Source organism: Myotis daubentonii, chromosome 11 (assembly GCF_963259705.1).
Source record: "Myotis daubentonii chromosome 11, mMyoDau2.1, whole genome shotgun sequence".
Classification (NCBI taxonomy): Eukaryota; Metazoa; Chordata; class Mammalia; order Chiroptera; family Vespertilionidae; genus Myotis; species Myotis daubentonii.
Window position 1 is genome coordinate 13713533 of NC_081850.1, and position 21796 is coordinate 13735328.

At 37.4% G+C, this 21796-nt stretch overlaps 1 long non-coding RNA gene across 1 annotated transcript in view; it reads left to right on the forward strand.

The window, feature by feature from the left end:
* LOC132212737 (uncharacterized) overlaps nt 1-21796 on the forward strand; it is a 183086-nt gene that overhangs the window by 110873 nt on the left and 50417 nt on the right. The window lies entirely within an intron of this gene.

The window sequence follows — 21796 nt, forward strand, 5'->3', positions numbered from 1 at the left end:
ACTCCCAAATAATTGAGGCAAAGAGAAAATCATCAGTGTGATTATAAGGAAATGACTCTTCTCTATATAATAATGAATGCTGTAATGTCTTTCACTTTTGTGTAGTATATATTACTATATAGAGATTACTATCGCATAGTGTAGTTGTATATCTAGATACAGTAATCTATAACATCAGTTACCCTTCCTCCGAATTCTAGCATACAGGACTTCTTTCCATGTACCTTTTAAGCAATCTTAAGACTTTCCGATCAAGTACAGGCTTGTTATTATTATAAATTTTAAAATAAGCAAAGCATTTCAGACACACATGAAATGGCTCCTTGAATTAATGTCCTGGGTGGACTCAAGCATACTTTACGGGAGCTATTAAATGGAAGTTACCAACAGAGAACACCTTATACTAACTTAAGGTGAATAAATATTGCTTTAATTAATTGGGAGGGGTGTTTTTTCTTTTATTCTAATGTCATAATTATGCTTACTTTAAAAAGGCTTTCTCCGTTTTCTTACTATCTTTAATTTTCTCCAATGCATTTTAAAAAAAATAAAGTATTGAAGTTCTCAACAGGAAATTCTGCTTCCAGAGGTGTTTTTAGAAATATAACTGTCATAATTGGGAAGGGACTCTAGTGTTTGTCCGCCAATCTAGTTTAATTTTACTAATTTACCTCAAATAGTTCAGATTCTCTCAGCCATCTATCTATTTGATTATAACACTTACAAGGAAGCAGGGAGCAGAGGTTGAGTAGTTAGGCTCTAGAATCAAATTGACAGAATTTGAATCTTGTTTACCCATCTAGTATTTGTTTGTTGGGTCAGCATATTAACATCTCCAGTTTTTGATTCCCTCCGTTGCAAAAGGAGAGAAATAAGAGGACTTGCCTCATAAGGTCGTTGGGGAATAAGATGAAATATTTACAAATAATTTTGGCATATTATAGAAAAGCAATGAATGACAATTGCCATTATTATTACTTTGCTATTATTATTGTTATTGTAAAGCATTATTGTTAGAAGCAGGTAACATCTTCTCTGCAATATACTTCTCTCCTGGACTTTATCTTTGATACTTCACCATCATGTGGTCATTATATGGTAAGGTTTTGTTCCATGTGAAAACACATATAATCTATATCCATCAAATTGTCTATCAAACTATGACATTGCATCATAGAAAACTGCATCTACATTTTTTCTCAATGTAATATTTTGATTAATATCACCAAGGTGAGGGAAATAAGTGGTTTGAGTGATTACGAAGAAGAGTAAAAATGGATCAGCAGTAGCGAGGAGGGAGTCAGTGGACTGAGAGGCTTGGTGCCAACTTTCCAACCTTGCTCAGACAGAATCTAGCATTGTCTGTGCCTTTATGGGCAAAGAGCCCCTTAGTTCATGGTGATGTGAGGACCAGAGCTGGAGGCGAGGCTGCAGACTGGTGGACGAGAGGAAGCCTTCAGGAAAGGTGGGGGTCATTACTCGGTGCAGCAGAGAGATAGGAAATCTGAAGGCAGGCGGGAGAGCAGTGTGAGGGGTCGGAACTCAAGTCCCTCCCTTGGAGAGATCTGTATAGGGCTGTGGGTGTGCCTCATCCACGTGTTTAGAGTAGATGAGGAAAGACAGTCCTTCCTCAGCTAAGACTGGCCAGTGGCCTCAGCCCAGGTCATCCATATGCAAAGGCCGTCCAGCAGCAGCCTCTTGGTGCTGGAGCTTACAGTGAGCCCAAAGGCCAGGGATCTGAGGGAGGCACTGCCACTCCGCAGCCCACTAGGTTGATGATACAAGGAAGGGAGCCTTGCCAGCTTCACATACAGGCCCCTGGACTCATGTTGATACTGTCCCAGATGAGTATGCAATCGTGAAACTTAGACTTTGTACAGGGAAATGCAATGTACAATCTCTGATGCAATGTAGAAAATGACACTTGTAAGTTGAGGTCATAGAGATTGCCAGGTATGTAATAATCTAATCACAGCATGATAGCACTAAACATTTTTAATCTGACTTCCGAGACAGAAATATTCACAACTGAATTTAAACACAAACATGTCTGGATGAAGGGCTTGCAACTCTGCAGTGACGAGGGTTCTCATCCAGAAGGGTCTGAACATCATTGGGTTGAAGTGGAATTATGGTCTCCACACTTTTCCACAGATAAATGGCAAAGCTTCATTATCTCCCAGCCTGTGAAAGTATGGTGGTGAGGATAAATTCACAGAAAAAGAAAATCTTGGTGGCTCCTACCCACCTCCAAGAAATACTTAAATATGCCTGTGACACTCAGTTTATCCCTACAATGTACATGGGTACTCTACGTGTGTGAGTTGTGTGTGTGTGTGTGTGTGCGTGTGTGTGTGAGTGTGTGTGCGTGTACCGTCTATATAGACGTTGTTGATGGCTTGTGTTAGCCACTCTGGGTACACTCAGATCCTTCTCATGAAAGGTTATCTCAGTTACAGATTTTTATATTTAAAAAATGTTTCAACTATTATTCATTTTAAGTTTTATTTTCCTTCAAATAATGAAATTCAAGCCCACAGAGATTAAGCAAACTAGCCAAACCCATGGGGTTCACTAAAGACCAAATGGGGACCACAATCCCACTGTCTAACTCCCCCTTTGCCTTGGGCCGTCTCAGAAGATAGGAAGGTCTTTTACTGGGATGAAAACTTTCCGAAACACTGCGTTCTATAGCATCCTGTTGCATGAATTTGTTATTTATCACTTCTGTTCAGCACTTCTTAAGTGTTCTTACTTCCCAAACTGCACCATGAGTTCCTATGGGAAGAGCTCATGGCTACTATTTCTTTGTATTATTATCATATGTATAAAGTTCCAAGCAAATAGCGTGCAGTTTATTTTGATTCTAAACCTTGTGAAGAACACTGAACCCCTACTTCCCTTTCAGCCCGGCTAGTTGCATTGATGTTCTTTGTAGGAGACCCAGAAATCTCTCAGGGTGACTTTAGAGCAAAATGTGATTGGGTTTTGTTTTGGTATTGGGTTGTTTGTTCTTTTTTGTTAATTTCTGACACTGCTACAGGATTAGAGAAATAATATATCAAAATCAAACTTAGTGCTTGCATATCTGTATATTTTATGATGTGAGTGAGAGGGAGAGGGTCAAATAGACACTTCTAAACAATTTTATTAGCTGGGACTACTTGGGCTTAATGATTTGCAAACCATTAGAGAGACTGGTGAGAAGAGAGAATGCCTATTGAAAATATGAATGTATTGTTGGGTGGATAGCAAGGAGGGCCCAGAGGTTAAATATTGGAATGAATGGGTTCAATTTTTTTAAGTAAAGAAGAAAGGTTACAAATAAGAAAACTAATTTTCCTTTTATTATGGATTCTAAATCTAATTTCCTTTAGTCCTTCCTGTGTATTTGAAAATCAGATGTAGCTCTTATTTCCATGTCAGAACTGTTTAATATTTTCACACTGGGAGAGTTGTGTTTAGATTTGAGTACCACACATTTGGAAGGCTATACACAACCTATTTTGCCCTGCTTCTGTGTAGAGTGTCATATAAAGCAGTTCAGGTTAGATGATTATTAATTAAAGATAAATTCCAATATTCAATTAACTTTTAAAAAATATATATACATATATATTTTTTCTTGATTTCAGAGAGGAATGGAGAGGGAGAGAGAGATAGAAACATCAATGATGAGAGAGAATCATTGATTGGCTGCCTCCTGCATACCCTCTACTGGAGATCGAGCTCACAACCTGGGCATGTGTCCTTGACCAGAATCAAACCTGGGACCCTTCAGTCCCCAGGCTGATGCTCTATCCACTGAGCCAAACCAGCTAGGGCTCACTTAATTCTTTTAAAGATCATTTTGGCACTTTCTGCAGGTTTTTTAATGAGAAAAATTTTTAAATAAGGTAGATTGTGGAAATGTTAGTAAATCTTGTCCCAACCATATATATTCTCCATACATACATGTACAGTAATGAGGATGGTGATGGACTCAAAGCTATGCTCTCTGAGGAAGAGTTGGGTAGAGGCAGCAAGATAGTGGACAGAGTAATGGATTCACTTCTAGCTGAATCAGGAGATGAGTCAGATGATTATTATTAGCCTATTACTATATTATTTTAGCAATACCTGGCTTTTTAAATTATGAAGCTATACTACCTTGATAGAAATAAATGCTAAGTTTTAATGTATTTTTAATATAAACACCTTTGCAATTTACTCTAGTTCAAATCTTGGCCTTACCACTTACCTGGAAAAATAATTTATTCTTTTTTATTGTCTTTTTTTCTGGTTTATTTATTTGTTGGATTTGATTTTCCTTACAAAGGAGCTATTTTTGGTGCATGAGCCCAGCTTAATGTCTGACACAAAGCAGTGAGTCCTCCAACATCTATTTGCATTTCCCTCTTTGAGGAGCTGAGAAATGTGTGGGCTGCTTTCAAATACCTGAAGCAGGCTCATGAGGAAGATAGACGTAATTAAGCCTATGGTCCAAGTGATAAGAGAAGCCAGAAGGTCAAGGAAACACACCCAGCTCCATATAAGAGAACTTCATTGTAAAGCACAACTGTCCAAGGCACAGGTGACTTGTGAGTTCTTCCACCGTCGTCTTTCAGACATAAGCTGAGGACCGGAGAGCAGGGGTGAGTATAGAGAAGATGCTCCCATTGGGCGGTCAGCCAGGTGATGGATGCCCAGGCCCTCCTTTCCTGTAGACTGGATGATGCTATGGCCTGTTTCGACTCCAGACACACAGAAACCATTAGGAAGCAGGTGTAGTTGTTACTGTAGTGGCTGCAGCGATGATGAGACAGCAACAGGCTTTGACTGCTTTAAGCAGAGAAAAATGGAAACAGTAGAATCACAGCACTCGGATCCAAATCTGACCACCGATGTAACGCTGTGAAAAAAGTCAACGACCCCCTAGCAGCGAGAGTGAGTCCTAACATCGTCCTTGAAAACAAGGCGCTCTCCTGAGAAGGGCGGAGTCAGGGTTCCCTTTTCCCCTGGACGCCCTGCTTTCCTCCTCCAGCACAGGCAGGCCCTGCCTTGTACACACCCTCAGCTCAGAACTCCTGCTTTCTCTCCTCCTCCTGGACTAGGCTCACACTAGGTAATTTTCCCACAAGAAGAAGAAGAGGGGAGAAACAAACAAAGAAACCATGACAACTGGGAGCTTTGCACTTCCTAGCTCTGTTCATGTTTTTTAACTCTGAGGAGGAAGTTTACACCCCTAAATAGGTGGAGAAACCCTAAACACTCTTCATCTCCTAGGGCCTCATCTTCTTTTTTTAGAGAAGGAGAGGGAGATAGAAACATGAATGATGAGAGAGAATCATTGATCTGCAGCCTCCTGCACACCCCACACTGGGGATTGGATCAAGCCCACCACCTGGGCATGTACCCTGACTGGGAATCGAACTATAACCTCCTGGTTCATAAGTCAATGCTCAACCCCTGAGCCACATTGGCCTGGCCTTAGGGCCTCATCTTCTCCCTCCCGTCCCCAGTGGAGCTTTCTCCCAGGTCCTCCAACTGCCCTCCTTCTCCTCACCTGCTACCCCTATATTCAACCCCCACCCAGGCCAGCAGGAAGCCTTTTTAGACCAGGGGTGTAGGTGGCTGGTTTTGTTTCATGTGATGTTGCAGATTTTCCTTCTGGTCATGGTCCTTGTGTCACTATACATCCTGTTGGAGGATAGGGATTGCCCCTGAGGCTCAGATCCAGCTCTGTAGGCCATATTTCTATTGGCCCTCCAACACCTAGGCAATTAATTACAGTTAATTCCAATTACTTTTTCACATTCTGATTCAAGTGACATCTCCAAACTCATCTTGATCTTCCCCTGCCAATCTCCCTCTTTCCAGCTACACTAAGCTTTTCACATTCCATAGCATGTCCCCACCCCTTACCTCCTCTTTGCACACACTGACTATGCGAACGCAAATATCTCTTCCTCCTCTGTGAAATCTTCTCACCCTTCCCTATTCAAACTTAGACAGGAAGCCCTCTGTGTTTCCAGAGCATCTGACTCATACTTCTATCATAACACTGAACATGTTGTGTTATAATTTATGTGTTTGTGAGTTTATCTCCCCTACTTGTTTTCTCAAGTAAGAGCATCCTCTTCTTTGTGTGGTATTCACAGTACATAGCACAGTGTGTGATTCACAGCAAGAACCCAATAAATGTTATTTGAATGAATAAAATAAGTAAATGAGTGAGAATATACACTATAGCCTTTGCCATTTAAACAACAGATCTAAAGGATCAGTTGTTAAATAGAGAAAGCTTCAGTAGGCATCTCAAACATCTGGACAATTGTCATGTAAAATATTTACTTGGGAGGCAAAAAGATAGTTTCTTTTCCTGTGGAAATATAAAAGAATTTTTGTTCCAAGGAAAATTACACTGAAAATAAAATAACTGTCTACAGTATGAGAGACTAAGTTTATATCTTTGGGGACACTCTCTTGTCTTTTTATATTACAAGAGTGAGCAGGATTTAAACCAAGCAGGCAGTGTGATGATGGTGCCAGACAGCTAATAAAGAGGAAGATTAGAGAGTTGCAGAAAATGGCAGGTGCCTTGCCAGACTTCACATCCTAGACATTAAACAGAACTAAGTGATGCTATTTCCTGAGGCCCACCAGGAGCGCTTGATGTCAACCTCAGCAGCAGGAGGCCACTTGGACTGTGGTATCCATCCTACCTTGTACCCCAGTTAGAAAGCAATATAGAGAAAGAATAAAGCAAACAGCGGTAGATGGTACTCAGACAGAGAGGCAGCATCTGAATCAAATCCAAACTCTTGCAAAAAGAAGACTTATGTCTAGTCAGTCTCTTACAACATGTCCTTTGCTCTCAGAGACTAGAACCTCTAATCAACCTCTAATCATGTCAAGCATCTCTTCAGAGGGAGTCTGCATTTCACAGCCCGCAGGGAGTCTACATTTCAGCCTCTTGGGGAGCTAGAGTTGCTACAATTTTAAAATAGAAGAGAAGGGAAGTGGGTGGTATTGCTCCCAGTGACTCATAGGACCACCAGGGATCATCCCCATCTTTATTTACCCAAAGAGCAAATACACAAAATACTTCACATTTTTGTACCTAATGAACATAATTACAACAAATATTTGCTCATTTGAACTTTTTTAACTAAAAAGCAACTCCTACTTGGAGATAAAGGCAGTGCTGGAACACAGTGAACATCTGGGCTAGAAGCATGGAGCCAGGAGACTGGCACAGGTCACATGACAGAGAAGGGTCTGGGTTTGGAAAGGAAGAAACATTTCTTATCACTTACTAAGTGCTGATCATTGTGCTAATGGCTTTGCAAAGAATATATGATTGTATACCTTTGCCTAATGTGAATAATCTATATATATAAAAGCCTAAGGACATCCTACCGTTTGCCTGGTAGCTATGACATGCAATGACCACCAGGGGCAGACACTCCAGTCAGTAGAGGAGGGAACCCAATTCCTCAAGGAATCGGCTGTGGGTTAGGTTGCTGCTGGAGCACCCTCAGCCCCAAATCTGCTTCACCAACACCCCAGACCCAGAGAGGAGGGAGCCCAATTCCAGGGCATGTCACCCAAGAACCACCCTCTTGCAATCTGGGACCCCTCAGGGGATGTCGGAGAGCCAGTTTCAGCCCAATCCCCACAGGCCAGGCCGAGGGACCCCACCAGTGCATGAATGTGTGAACCAGGCCTCTAGTATTTCAATAAAAATATCAGTGTGAATAGCATTAAAAAAAGAATCATAGATAAATCTGAACCTATGTATAAGGCATTAGTATCTACAGACAAGTTGGTGTTAACTGGATTCAGAAATTACGTTATGTGGAAGGAGGTATTCCTTGGAGAGAATGTAATATCCTCTGGACAACTTGTCCAGAATCTATTTGCTGTGTGCATTCTGCGAGGCCTGAGATGAGAGAATGAGGCAGCTGGGACTGGCTGTCAGAACTGCGAGAACCTGGGGGTCTTATTCCCCAGTTACCCCATACATTGCATGGCAGAGAGCAGTTTGCTCACCCCCATCCAAAACTACGATGTCTGCTGTGCAGTCCATGCCTTTGGAAGCAGAGTTTGTGGTTGGGTGGAGGAAACAGGCAACAGAACTGCTGATTTCCAAGGGCATCTAGCACATGAAAATTTACATTCTGTAATTCTCCTCCTTCTCCCTGGTGTCTGAGAACAATCTGGAATTAGCAAGCCTTAACATCGTCTAATGAGAATGAACAGACTCACACAGATTCCCCTTTCTCAGTGATTGGATTCAACCTTTACAAGACAGGCAAATCAGCCCAAATACTGTCTTTTTTGAATGAGTAAAAGGATTTCCTGGCTCAGAGCAATTGTGCACTTAGAAGGGAGTCCAGTAAGAAGCTGAGCTGTAGGAATGACAATAATAGCTAAGATCTGTAGAGTGTTCATATTAAGCCTATTGTATAGTCTTCACATCAACCCCTTGGCATGGCTACCTTCACTGCCACCAACTTCATCATCTTCCCCATTTTATAAATGAGAGCACAGAGAGGTTGCATTTTCTGCCCGTGGCCCACAGAGCTGAACCAGGAACCAAGGGCCCAACTACTACAACTCTCGCTCATGTCAGAGTAAGGACTGAAGGTGCATCTTTGAATTTTGAGCTGCTTTGCTAAAGTGCTCTCATCCTGATAAGGGCTGGATACATGTCATCACATAACATCTCAGGCACCTCTTAAGTACCTGGTAAACGATTCTTTACAGGGAATACTGCCTAGTGGCTGAGGTGAACCCTGGAGCCAGGCTTCAGGGATTAGGATCCACTTCCTATTTGTGACCCTGGAGAAATGACTTAACTTCATGGGCCCCAGGTTTCTCACCTAAAATTGGAGATAATAACAATACCTTCCTCATAGTGTTGTTAGGGGATTAAATGAGTTAATTAATGCAAATCGATTAAAATAGTGCCTGGCACAAAGTCAGAACTCAATAACTTTTATTGGTAAGGTTATTACTACTGTTTTTCAAGCTAAAAAAATATGAAATGGTTTTGATGTAATTTTAATATTCTAGATAGAGAAATAAATTACTCTGAATCAATTTGTGTGAAATCAGTTGAGTTTAAAACATTAATAAAAATAACTTTAAATTTTAAAGACTTTAATTAAGTTACCCTTTGATAGCCAAGGAATGCATATACACTTTTTAAAATCTCTTAATTTGCTTAATTGATTTAATTAGTTGATTTAATTAAAATAGCTAATATGTATTGATTTTCTACTAGGTGCTGGGAACAGTAAATGAAAAACTTTTGCACAAAATTTGTAGAATCCTTACTCTATGAGACTTTCCTACTAGATTTATTTTTCTTTTTTTCATTTGCAGTTTACATTCAATGTTATTTGTATTACTGCCAAGTGTACAGCATAGCAGTAGCAATCATATACTTTATAAAGGGCTTCCTCCAATATTTCCAGTATCCACGTAGGCCCATGCATAGTTTTTACAATATTATTGACTATATTTCCTAAGCTGTTCTTTACATTCCCATGAATATTTTATAGCTATCATCTGTTCGATGTCTTTTTAAAAACATTAACCTGACATTATATTTAGCAATAAGCCTGTCTATAAGTGATGCTATAGAATACAAGAAAAATGCTACTCATTATTATTTTTTTAACCTAAATATATTGTTTTGGGGAATGCTAATGTAAATGGTACATGTTTTCAATTTCAAATTCTACTTGTTCATTACTGGAATATAGGGAAGTTATTTGGATAATTTCTATAGCTCCCTGTTCAAGTTCACTGATTTTGCTAATGCTCTGTACTCATTATTGATTGAAATATCATTTACTATATCTCTGCAGTTTATTTTCTCATGATAAAAAAATATTATCTAAAGTGAAAATGTGAACATATAAATATCTATACTCCAATTATTGCTTATATAAAATGGTGGTAATTGTTTACAATCAAAGAGATGTCTCACTTTTGAAACAACAGATTTAAGATTGTATTTTGTGGTGAATATTTTTCATATGAAAAAAATGTCTATGATGAGTGTGATACATGGTGTCTCTAACACTGGACATTTGCTTTCCTAAATTAATCACAATATGCACCATATAATGAAATTATATCTCTGAAAAGAGCAAGAAATAGACCCTTAAATGAAATATTGATTTTACTTTTTTTTTTTTTTGCTTAACTTCTGAAGCTGAACAAGGTTTAACCAGTAAAAGGCTGTATTTTCCAATTGTTCCCATTTTACGGATGGTTAAAACCTATAGAATAAATAAAATCAACTCCCTTGGCAAGCTTGAAAGAACTATAACTTAGAAGTTCTAATGCACTTCATGTGTTTTTTACCTACTGTTCATACATACCAAGTGCTCACCAAGGTCTCTGCTTCTGGAATCCCTGACAACAAGTGATTATCCTGTCTGGAATGCATCAGTGCCATAGTCACTTACGGAAATCAATTGCATAGGAGCCTAGATATGGATATTTAAATAATTAAAAATAACGTTACTTTGAAGCTAGTGTATTACACATATAAAATTCTTGGAGCAGTTTTTACACCCCCCCTTCCACATTTTTGTTCCAAGAAATAATGTCATGACTCAGTAGAAGAGGAAATCCACTACTGGGATTTAGTAGTAAGAGCTGCTGGTAGAAAGAGTTTAACTCAATAGGAGAATGAGCTTTCTGATCATTAAAGCTGTCTCTAAGTACATTCTAACATTAGATATGATCAGGGTTTTGTTTGGCCTGGATTGAGGGTGGGAGGATTTTTTCACATGGCCCGAGATTTTGTCGTTTAAATCTGGTCCAGAAAATGTTCCAGCTATTTTTGTTTTAATTCATCCTGGTCCTAAATTATTCTTGTTTCTTTGTATTTTAAATTAATTGTAAAATTGGTTTGATAATTTCCAAGTCTATGTTGACATAGAGATTTTTGTCATTTTTTTTTTTGCAGTGAGTTTGTAGTCAAGTGTGAAAGTAGTAAAATTTGGAAATATTGAAGGTATATTTTTGTTTATTGTTGAAAATATTGACTTTTCTAATAAATAGACATGGTCTGTCACTCAAAAGATAAAAATCCGTGTTCAACAGTGTGACCACCTGTTATTGGGATATTATTCAGGCTGAGATTGGGTGACTCTCACTTAGAGATGTGCTACAAGAGATAACTGATGTGCTATGACATTTGATTAAATTACTTCTATATTTTCCTACAACTCTAGGATTTTTATTTTGATTGTGGAAGTTCTTGTCTAGCTCCAAATTGTTTTCCATGATGAAACAAATGCATAGTGTAGTGGTTAAAAGCACCAATTCTATAAAAGAACAGATAGATCTGGGATCTGGTCTTTGCTGCCATCCACTAGCTGAGTGGCCAAAGGCACTTAAGCAGCTTTCTCACAGTTTCTATAGCTGCAAAATAAGGACAATATCACATAACTGAGTGGTGCAAATTGAGAGAATACATGCTAAAGTATCTCGTGTGTAATAGGTATTCATAATGTGATTGGGCCTGGGTTTAAAGATTGAGGATTTCATATCTTTCAAAGGACATAGAGAAAAATGATCGAGACAAGAACCTTGGTTAGAACTAAAGGAACAGCTATGCTATTGATTGATTTGTTTTAACCTATTAATCTGTACTGTCATTGGGCCAATTCCATGCATGCATATTTAGCTTATCACAGTCAAAAACAAATATCTTTATGGCAGATGTATGACAGTTAAGCACTTTAACAACTGCATGGATGAGGGATTTACAATTGATTGCTTCCTTTCAGAGATAATTCCATAATCTATCACTAAATCAATAGCTCTTTACAGATGCTAGAAGTAATTAAACATCTAACTAAATGCTATAAACACCATTGTAATTTTCTGCAAATCTGCTTCCTATCACATAATCTCTCAGTTCATATTTATCATTCTCTACCAGGACAAATTCATCAGTAAAGGTTTTCTTGCACACCTCTGTTGCATAGTGGTACTCATGCTTGAGGTGAAAAATTAAAGCTCTGTTGATACCTGTTTCTTGTTCATGCACACAGGCATATGGCTTTGTGCAGGCCACAAGTCCCAAGAGTACAATGTGAGTATGACATGCTGAGACTACAAGAAAACAATCCTTCTTAGCCTAGGGTTTCCACCCTTCACTGAGAACACTCCTAGAGTCCTCCCACAAACATGCAGAACCGAGTTCCATACAAGTATACAGACCTCTAGAGGCCTCCGTCCATCTGTTGGGGGAGAAAGGTTCCACATATGATTTTGCAGATTCATCCCCCCTTATTCTTCTCAAGAAAGCTTTTATTACCCCAGAAGTGGCAATAGATGTATGTTTCGGCTAGTGTCTACAAAAATGTTCAGCAGTTTACTTTAGGGGCCAAATGTTCTTTTGGAAAAGATGACTATTCCAAAACAGCACGCACACGTACATATATACACACAGAAAGACACATTTGCGGTCTGAATTTTGTAATGAATCTCGGAACAATGAGAAAAGGAAATGGGTGCAACATAAAGGCAGAAGAGTAGAATTGTAGATATCTGTGCATCAGACTGATGTGTTTAAAAGATGGATGTTTTCTGGGCTAAAGTTAGAATGACTTTCTCTTTCTGTCAGAGGTAGCTTCAGCACTTCTCCCATAGGTCTGTTGGCACCATTGAGAAGCTGGCACATTTCTCTTAGGATGTGAGTGAAACTGAGGCAGGAGCTGCTGCGTATCCAATGGCTCCAGCGTGAAGCACAAGCTCAGCAACACAAATGGGAAGCTGTTCAGGTTCGGCTGGCGTTTCATTTTCTATATGATATCATCAGAGTCTATTTGGCTGCATTCAGCTGCTGACAACAACATCCTTTGTATCAAATTTGTTGTGAATTAGGAGATGAGAGATGTGGAGTTGTGTTAAAAGAGTTTTCAACATGAATTTGTATCTGGCAGGACAATTCGAAGAAACAACTGTCAAAAAGTCTCTAACTTGTTTGCTATTTGATCAAACAACAGGCTAAGTTGTGGATGTTGTCATTTTATTGTTTTCCGGGGACTGAGGATATTGAAAGGGACAAAAAAAAAAAAAAAAAACAACAACAACAACAAAAACAAAAAACCTTGCAAAATATTGTTTTCAAAACTCATTGCACCCTGTTTGTCCTGAGCAGGAGTTTTGACATTTTATTGGAAATGCTACTGTTTGAAGATTTTTGCTTTTATCACTTGGAGAAATTTAAAAGTAAAATTGCATTTAGAGTTCTGAAGTTTTAGAACTTCCCATGCCAATACACAGTCATTTTCATACGCATTTCAGAACCATAGGTAGTATTTGTAAAATGTTTATTGGCCATTCATATTTGCTTTATATTCCTGATGTAATATGCTAAATGTATTTGCATATTTACCATAAAATAAAGCAAAAGTAATAATAATGAACATCGATATGAAACATGTTTGTACTTCCTAAACCTATTGCTATGACCACTACCCCTCCTAAAAAACATGACGTATCCTAATTTTTTAAAAGATTTTTTTATTGATTTTTAGAGAAAGATGAAGGGAGAGGGAGAGAAAGAGAGAAACATCAATATGAGAGCAAAACATCCAGTGGCTGCCTCCTGCATGAGCCTACAACCTGGGTGTGCGCCCTGACCAGCAATTGAACCAGCAACCTTTCCATGCAGGGTATGACGCCCAACCAACTGAGCCACACCAGCCAGGGCAACACATCTTAATTTTAATCGGGACTCTTATGATGTGAGCAACATACAGTATTTGCCTTCTTGTGAAAATACGTTTTTTTTCAGATTATAAACCTGGCTTATATTTACTATACCTATAATCTTATAACTTATTTGTTTAGAGGCTTGAAAAACATGCTTTTGAGAATAATGTAATCTAATACGTTGAAGATCAGTGTCATACTTTACATCTTAACCCCTTTAATGGGATATTTCCTTAAATGATGATGTTTCGCTACCTCAAGAGAAGAACAACATATAGTAGAAACATCCTCCAGATGTCAGGGGACGTCACACTTCTCAGTAGAAACACTAAGCACTCAGAACACTTGTAATTAACTCAGTCAGTATCTGTTTTTCCACTCAAGTGGCTCTCAGCGTTGGATGCACATTGGAATTACTGCACACTTTTAACAAAACAATATTGATACCTGGGTGGCACTCTGGGGATTCTAATTTAATTAATCTCAGAGTGGGATCTAGAGATCAAGATTTTCTAACCCTAGTAACCTTGCTTATTAAAGCATCTAACCAAGGAAACCATGCATTTCACTGTAACTTTAATGGCAGAAGGAACTTGTCTTCAGTGAATAACTCAATGTCTGGCACAAACTAGACCCTAAGTAAATATTAGATGGGGAGATGGATAGGTAGGTAGCCAGGTGTTTCTGAACAAGTTCTTTTACCTTTATGGAGCTTAATTTTCAGTATGTATATCAAGAAGTTTGACCTACATATCTCTTTCTTCCACTCCAATGACCAACCTGAGAGCCTGTAGTCTTATGCCTATCTAATCATTGTTTCCTAGGAATCTTTTTTAAAATATGCAATAAGTCCTTTGATAAGTTTAATGAGTTTGCTGAATTAAAGTACTGTTATGTATTTTATAAAACCCGCATAGGGATTTTTATTATTTATTCTTTTAAGTATAACTATAGATTAACACGGTATATAATGAAATATGTTTTCCCTTGGAAACAGTATGAAGTTTATTTATATATTTTGCATGTACAAAAGTTACTCTAATAAATCAGAAACTTGTTAAAGGAGCCTTCAGGTGTACAAGTTATTTAGTAATAATTTTCTTTGTCTAAAGAAGCTACTTCCTATCAATCTTTATAATTTAAACATTAAATTATAATATTTAATTGCCATTTTAGCCATGATACACTTATTATGGGGGATTGTTACATGAGGTCTTTTGCTATTTCTGTTTAGGAGACATCTATTTTAATAATTTGTCCCTATTGTCACCATTAAACAATTGGCAAAGTCTCACAGAAGGTTCAAAGTTTATACTTAATGGACAATATTTTGAAATTCAAGTGTATAGGCCATATTAGGAATTTTATTATAACAATTAGAATCAAGAGAGTTTAGCTTTGGTGAAAGAGTATTAGAAAAAACTCAAAACATTTGTTCAATGCAACCAAGGGTTTCATTCAACCTTGTTTCCTTTTGAAGTTACCCTCCAAAATGCCCTAGGTTTGTGATGGAATGATATATTTTTTTTCAGATTATAAGAGACAGTTTATTTAGAAAGTTACACAGGTAGTAGAAGTGAGCTAGCTGGGCTGCATAGGCTCAGGAAACAAACTACAGAAGCAGAAGAAGAGCCCTTGGAGTTTAGGAGAGAGAAAGCCAAAGGTAGCATGCCTGGGAGAAAGCAGAGGTGGACAGGAAAGGTGCGGGCATGCACCCAAGAGGGAGAGCGCTGTGATGAATTTTAGAGGAATTAAACTTGAGCATCTCAACACTATGTAATTAATCATGGTCAGGTTTGCCTATAATTACTGCTTGGCCTATGCCTAATAATTTGATACTAGGCTGCTGAGAGTTACTCAATACTTGAATGGGTCCTCTGGTTTACTAGCAGGTTGATGTTTATAAGTTACTGAGATTCCAAGCTTTCCAGGTTCATGATGCCCAGAGTGTCTCAGTAATAGGACAAAAAAAAATCTTTAACAATTTTATTTACCATCAATTTTATTAATCCCAAATAACTTTATAAGTATCTGTGTCCTAAAACATTGGTAGTAAGTTGAAAATATAATAAGCTAAAAGAAAATTTATTTTATTTTTTTCTAGATGTTTTAATTATACAGGTTTCAAGTGTACAATTCTATGATACATCATCTGTATATTACATTGTGTGTTCACCACCCAAAGTCAAATCTCCTTCTGTCATCAGACACTCAACCCCTCTCACCCCCACCCATTTTTCCCTCTGCTAACCACCATATACTAGTATTGTATGTGTCCATGAGTTTTTGCTTGTTTATTTTTTAGATGTATTTTCATTGATTTCAGAGAGGAAGGGAATGGGAAGGAGAGATAGAAACATCAATGATGAGAGAGAATCACTGATCAGCTGCCTCCTGCACACCCCCTGCTGGGGATCAAGCCCATAACCCGGGCATGTGCCCTGACCAGGAACTGAACAGTGACTTCCTGGTTCATAGATTGATACTCAACCACTGAGCGACGTCAGCCAGCCTTCTTTGTTTATTTGTTACTTTCAGTTTTACATTCCCCATATGATGAAATCATGTGGTTCTTGACTTTTCTGACTTATTTTGTTTAGCATGATATTTTTAAGATCCATCCATGTTGTTGCAAATTGCAGTATTTCATCTTTTCTGTGGCTGAGTAGTACTCCATTGTATATATGTACCACATCTTCTTTATCCAATCCTACATCAAAGGACACTTTGGTTGTTTCTTTGTCTTGGCCACCATAAATAATGCTGCAGTGAACATAGGGGTGTATATATCTCTGCAAATAAATGTTTTCAAAATTTCCAGGTAAATACCCAGAAGAGGGATTGTGGGGTCATACAGTAATTCTATTCTTAATTTTTTGAGGAACCTCCATACTGTTTTTCCATAATGGCTATACCAGTTTACATTTTCACCATCAGTGAATGAGGGTTCCTTTTCCTCCATGACCTCTCCAACACTTGATATTACCTGTCTTGATAATATAGCCATTTCAGCAGGTGTGAGGTAGCATCTTATTGTACTTTTGATTTGCAGTTCCCTAACAGCTAATGAAGTTGAGCACCTTTTCATATATCTGTTGGACATTGTATACTAGTGTATTCTTGGAGAAGTGTCAATCCTTGTCCTCTGTCCATTTTTTTAATTGGATTTTTTTGTTGATGAGTTGTATGACTTCCTCACACATTTTGGATATTAACCCCTTGCCAGAACTGTTGTTTGCAAATATCTTCTGCCATTTGGTTGGTAGCCACTTTGTTTTGTTGATGGTTTCTTTTGCTGTGCTGACGCTTTTTAGTTTGATATATTCCCATTTTTGCTTTAACTTCCCTTGCCTTTGGGGTCAAATTCATAAAATTCTAAGATGAAGATCCATAAGTTTAATATCATGTTTTCTTCTATGTAATTTATTGTTTCATGTCTTATATTTAGGTCTTTGATTGATTTTGAGTTAATGTTTACATATGAAAACAAACAGCAGTCTAGTTTCATTCATTTGCATATGGCTTTCCAATCACTTACTAAACAGATGTGTGTGTGCCTGTTGGGCACTGCACAGCATCTCAAACTTTAGAATCAGATTGGATGTTGTCACCTTCATTTTCCGTTCAAATTGATTCTCAAGTGGCACTTGCTTTTTATCCCATCAACCACTGAAATTCAGATTCATAATGATAAGACATCACCAAAGGAAGATTACAAGGTATACTTTGATTGTGAGCTCCCATTAGCTAATTGTTTGTGCAGTATTTAGTAGGTATCATACTGTATTTCCTTTCAAATTTTAAAACAATTCATGATGTCTTTGTAAGATTAGTGGAGCACCCTGATGCTTCAATGCAGGTTGGGAACTGTGGAGGTAAACTTTTCTAAATTAGGCACCCTATATTCTGGATTTCATTACATCAAATGTTGGGCAATAAAATATAAGAAAGCATTGCTTTTAAGTTTAATGGCTAAATTCTTGAGTCTTTATTAGCTGAAACCATCTATATTTTAAAAACTGTCTTTGTTTGAGAGAACAGATATTGGTGCCACTTCTTTATATTTTAAAATTGAATGGCCTTTTTATCCCTGAGAATAGAAGTCAATGCAAGCAAATTCCATTCTTTGCAGTAAAGAAAGCAGAAAAGAATAAAAATAATCTCATATCCACCATTTTGAAGTAAAAAGCATCAATATTTGTGTGTGTGTGTGTGTGTGTGTGTGTGTGTGTGTGTGTCTACACTAATAAAAGAGAAACACGCAAATTGGTCATCACTCCGCTACCCCACCAGCCAATCAGGATGAGTATGAAAATTAACCCAACAAAGATGGCAGGTTAATTTGCATATGCAGGTGCGGAGGGAAGACTGAAGTCTCAGCCCGAGCAAAGACTGAAGACTGAAGAGACTTGGCTTCTCTGCTCCAGTTGGAGCAGAGAAGCCTAGCCTCACTGCGGCCGGAGCAGAGAAGTCTGGCCTCAAGGCTTGGCTTCTCCACTGCAGCCGGACAAAAGGCCTGGGTCCCGGGTGCTGGAGGAAAACTGGTGCCGGCAGCCAGAGGAAGGAAGGCCTATTGCGTGAATCTTTGTGAAACGGGCCTCTAATATGTGTATGTGTATATATATATATATATATATATATATATATATATATAGAGAGAGAGAGAGAGAGAGAGAGAGAGAGAGGCCAGATTATTATGACCACCTGATGTTTGTAGGCAAATTAGCTATAATTTCGCGCTGAAGTTGCTAGAGGGCCAGACCATTATAATTAGGGAAACAAGTTGTTTACCACAACAGTTGAAGTGATTTTTTTTTTCTGAAGATATGGGTAAACAACATGATTTAACAGCCTTTGAACGTGGGATGATTGTTGGCGCTCGGAGCCACGGAGCGAGTATTAGCAAAACAGCTGAATTTGTTAACTGTTCAAGAGCAGCTGTTGTTAAAGTGTTTAAAGACTGGACTGTCAGCTGAAAATCTGGGTCTGAACATGCAAATTGTGGCTGTCAGTGACTAGTCAATGTTAGGGCAGAACGGAGAGTGGCAAGACTGGTACAAGACAACAGAAGGGCAACAGTGAATCAAATCACTGCAGATCTTAATCAAGGATACTCTCAAATGATCTCTGAATGCACTGTTCGCCGTACACGGCATCTTATGGGATATGGAAGCCGAAGGCCTGTTCAAACACCTTTGCTGTCTGCATTTACCAAGATAAAATGTCTCCAATTTGCACAGGAACACAAGGATTGGATAGTTGAGCATTGGAAAAAAGTCATGTGGTCCGAGGAATCACGTTTGCAGTTGCATCATGTAGATGGCAGAGTGAGAATTTGGTGGAAACAGCATGAAAGCATGCACCCCACATGCATTAGTACAACCCTTCAAGCTGGTGGGGGCGGTGTTATGGTTTGGGGCATGTTTTCCTGGCATGATTTGGGCCCTTTAATTGGTGTGGAACAATTTTTGAATAGCACAACATACCTAAGTATCATTGCTGATCAAGTTCATCCTATCAGTTGATGTCATATCCCAATGGATATGGCTTCTTCCAACAAGACAATGTGCCATGCCATGGTGCTTGTATTGTGCAGGAGTGGTCTCAAGAACATGAGGGAGATTTTACCTTGCTTAGGTGGCCCCCACAATCACCAGATCTCAATCCAATTGAGCATTTGTGGGACAAAGTTAAAAGAGCAATCAGGCAGCTGGTTCCACAACCATCAAATCTCACAGAGCTGGACAGTGCTATTCATCAGGCATGATGTCATACTCCTCGCATCACCTTTCAACATCTCGTGGAGTCAATGCCAAGAAGATCGCCACAGTATTGAAGGCAAAAGGTGGCCCAAAGAAGTATTGATGGGGTGGTCATAATAATCTGGCCACTCAGTGTATATATATATATATATATATATATATATATATATATATATATATATATATATTGACACTTTTTTGCTCATTATAAATGAATGGACAATATGCATGTCTCATTACTTGTTTTAAAAAATGATTTATACCATTTTACAATCTGCTTTGTTCAGTTAATCACATAAGCTATATATTTTAGCTGTTTTTCCTTTTGAAGTGTTCACTTTCATCCTATAGCAGCAGAAGTGAGCACTTAGTGGCCCTCTAAGACTATTTATTTATTTATTTATTTATTTATTTATTTATTCATTCATTCATTCATTCATTCATTCATTCATTTTAATCCCTACCTGAGGATGTGATTTTCTAAAAAATATATATTTTATTGATTTTTTTACAGCGAGAAAGGGAGAGGGATAGAGAGTTAGAAACATTGATGAGAGAAAAACATCAATTCAGCTGCCTCCTGCACACTCCCTACTGAGGATGTGCCTGCAACCAAGGTACATGCCCTTGACCGGAATTGAACCTGGGACCCTTCAGTCTGCAGGCCAATGCTCTATCCACTTAGCCAAACCAGTTAGGGCAAGGATGAAATTTTTATTGATTTCTTTAGAGGTAGAGAGAAACATTGATGTGAGAAACATTGATTGCTTGCCTCTCATTTGCATCCTAACCGGGGATTAAACCCTTTAACCTAATATGTATCCTGACCGGAATTGAACCCACAACATTTTTGGTGTAAGCGAGGATGCTCCAACCAACTGAGAAACCCAACCAGGGCACCACTATATTTATTATATGACCTTTTACAGTAAAAGCTTGCTTCCCTTTGTTCTAAAACAATTAAAGTTGCCTGAGACTTCTTCATTCTTTTGAAGTTTTACAGAACTCATTTGAAAAAAATAAAACAAGACTTTATCTAATTTTATTGTGAGAGAATAGCTTTTGACTGTTCTGTCTTTTTTGTAATTTTTATTTGTTTCAATGGCATTTTAACTGGAACTAACATTTTGTAACAAATTTTTCATGGCCAACAGAATTTTCCAGATTTTTATGTTAATTAGTAAATATTCAATATATTCTATTAAAGCTTCAAATTTTTCTATTTTTATGTTTTTTGAATGTGTGTATAAATATTCTTTTTTCCTTGTTCAGTATTATGGAAGTTTTCTATTTTATTTTCCCCTTAAAGAACAAATTATTGGCATATATAAGGTCTACTTCATCTATTTTATCTACATTTAAGCTATTTATAAACAATTGGCTTTATTCATTCTTTAAAATATTTTAAAGTATTTAATTTTCTTTTTTAATTAGTTAAGTATAATGAATATTTAGTTGAGGTATTACAATGTTTCTTATTTAAACATGAATGCATTTAAGGTTATATTTTTTTCTTTGTGTACCAAATAAGCAAATCCCATTTTCATTATGGTTTATATACTAAATTTGTATTTAATATTATCATCCATAGGAGAATTAAGTAATAGTTGTTAAAACATTACTAATCGTTTATTTTTGTTACCATTAATATTAGTATTAAATTTTATTTTATCAGAAATTATCAACCTTTTAGGCCTAATGTGATTAATTGTTTTTTAAATACACTTTTCATATATGAAAGAAAAATTTATAACATTATTTATAAGGTCCAAGTTTCAATATAATACTAAACAAGCTTGTTAAATATTCTGTATTCCTATTTATGTTTTGAATAATTGATCCATTTGACTTAAAACTATATGTTAAACAATTCCTCAAGCAATTTTTAATTTTGTGTTTTTCTAGGTAACTTCTAAATAGCTTTTAATTTTTCATATGTTTCTGCCATGTGCATGATGATTTATGGCTTAGCTCTGTATTATGATTTATTTTAACAGTAGAATATAAAAATCTTAGTTTGAGTTCTGTCTTCTGATATTAATACTGCTCACTTTTTACTTTGCACTTGCCTAATATATACTTTACACATCTTTATTGTTATCCTTTTCAAAATTTAATTGCCTTTAAGTATAATTATTATTAATATCAAAGTGCTAAAATTTTCTTTTGATCATAAACTGAATTTGTCTTTTAAAAGAGAAATTTAAGCTAGTCACCTATATTGTGATAATTGATGTTTTGATCTCATTATTCTTATGAAATTTTATGCTATATATTGTTATGATTTCTTAGGATTTCCT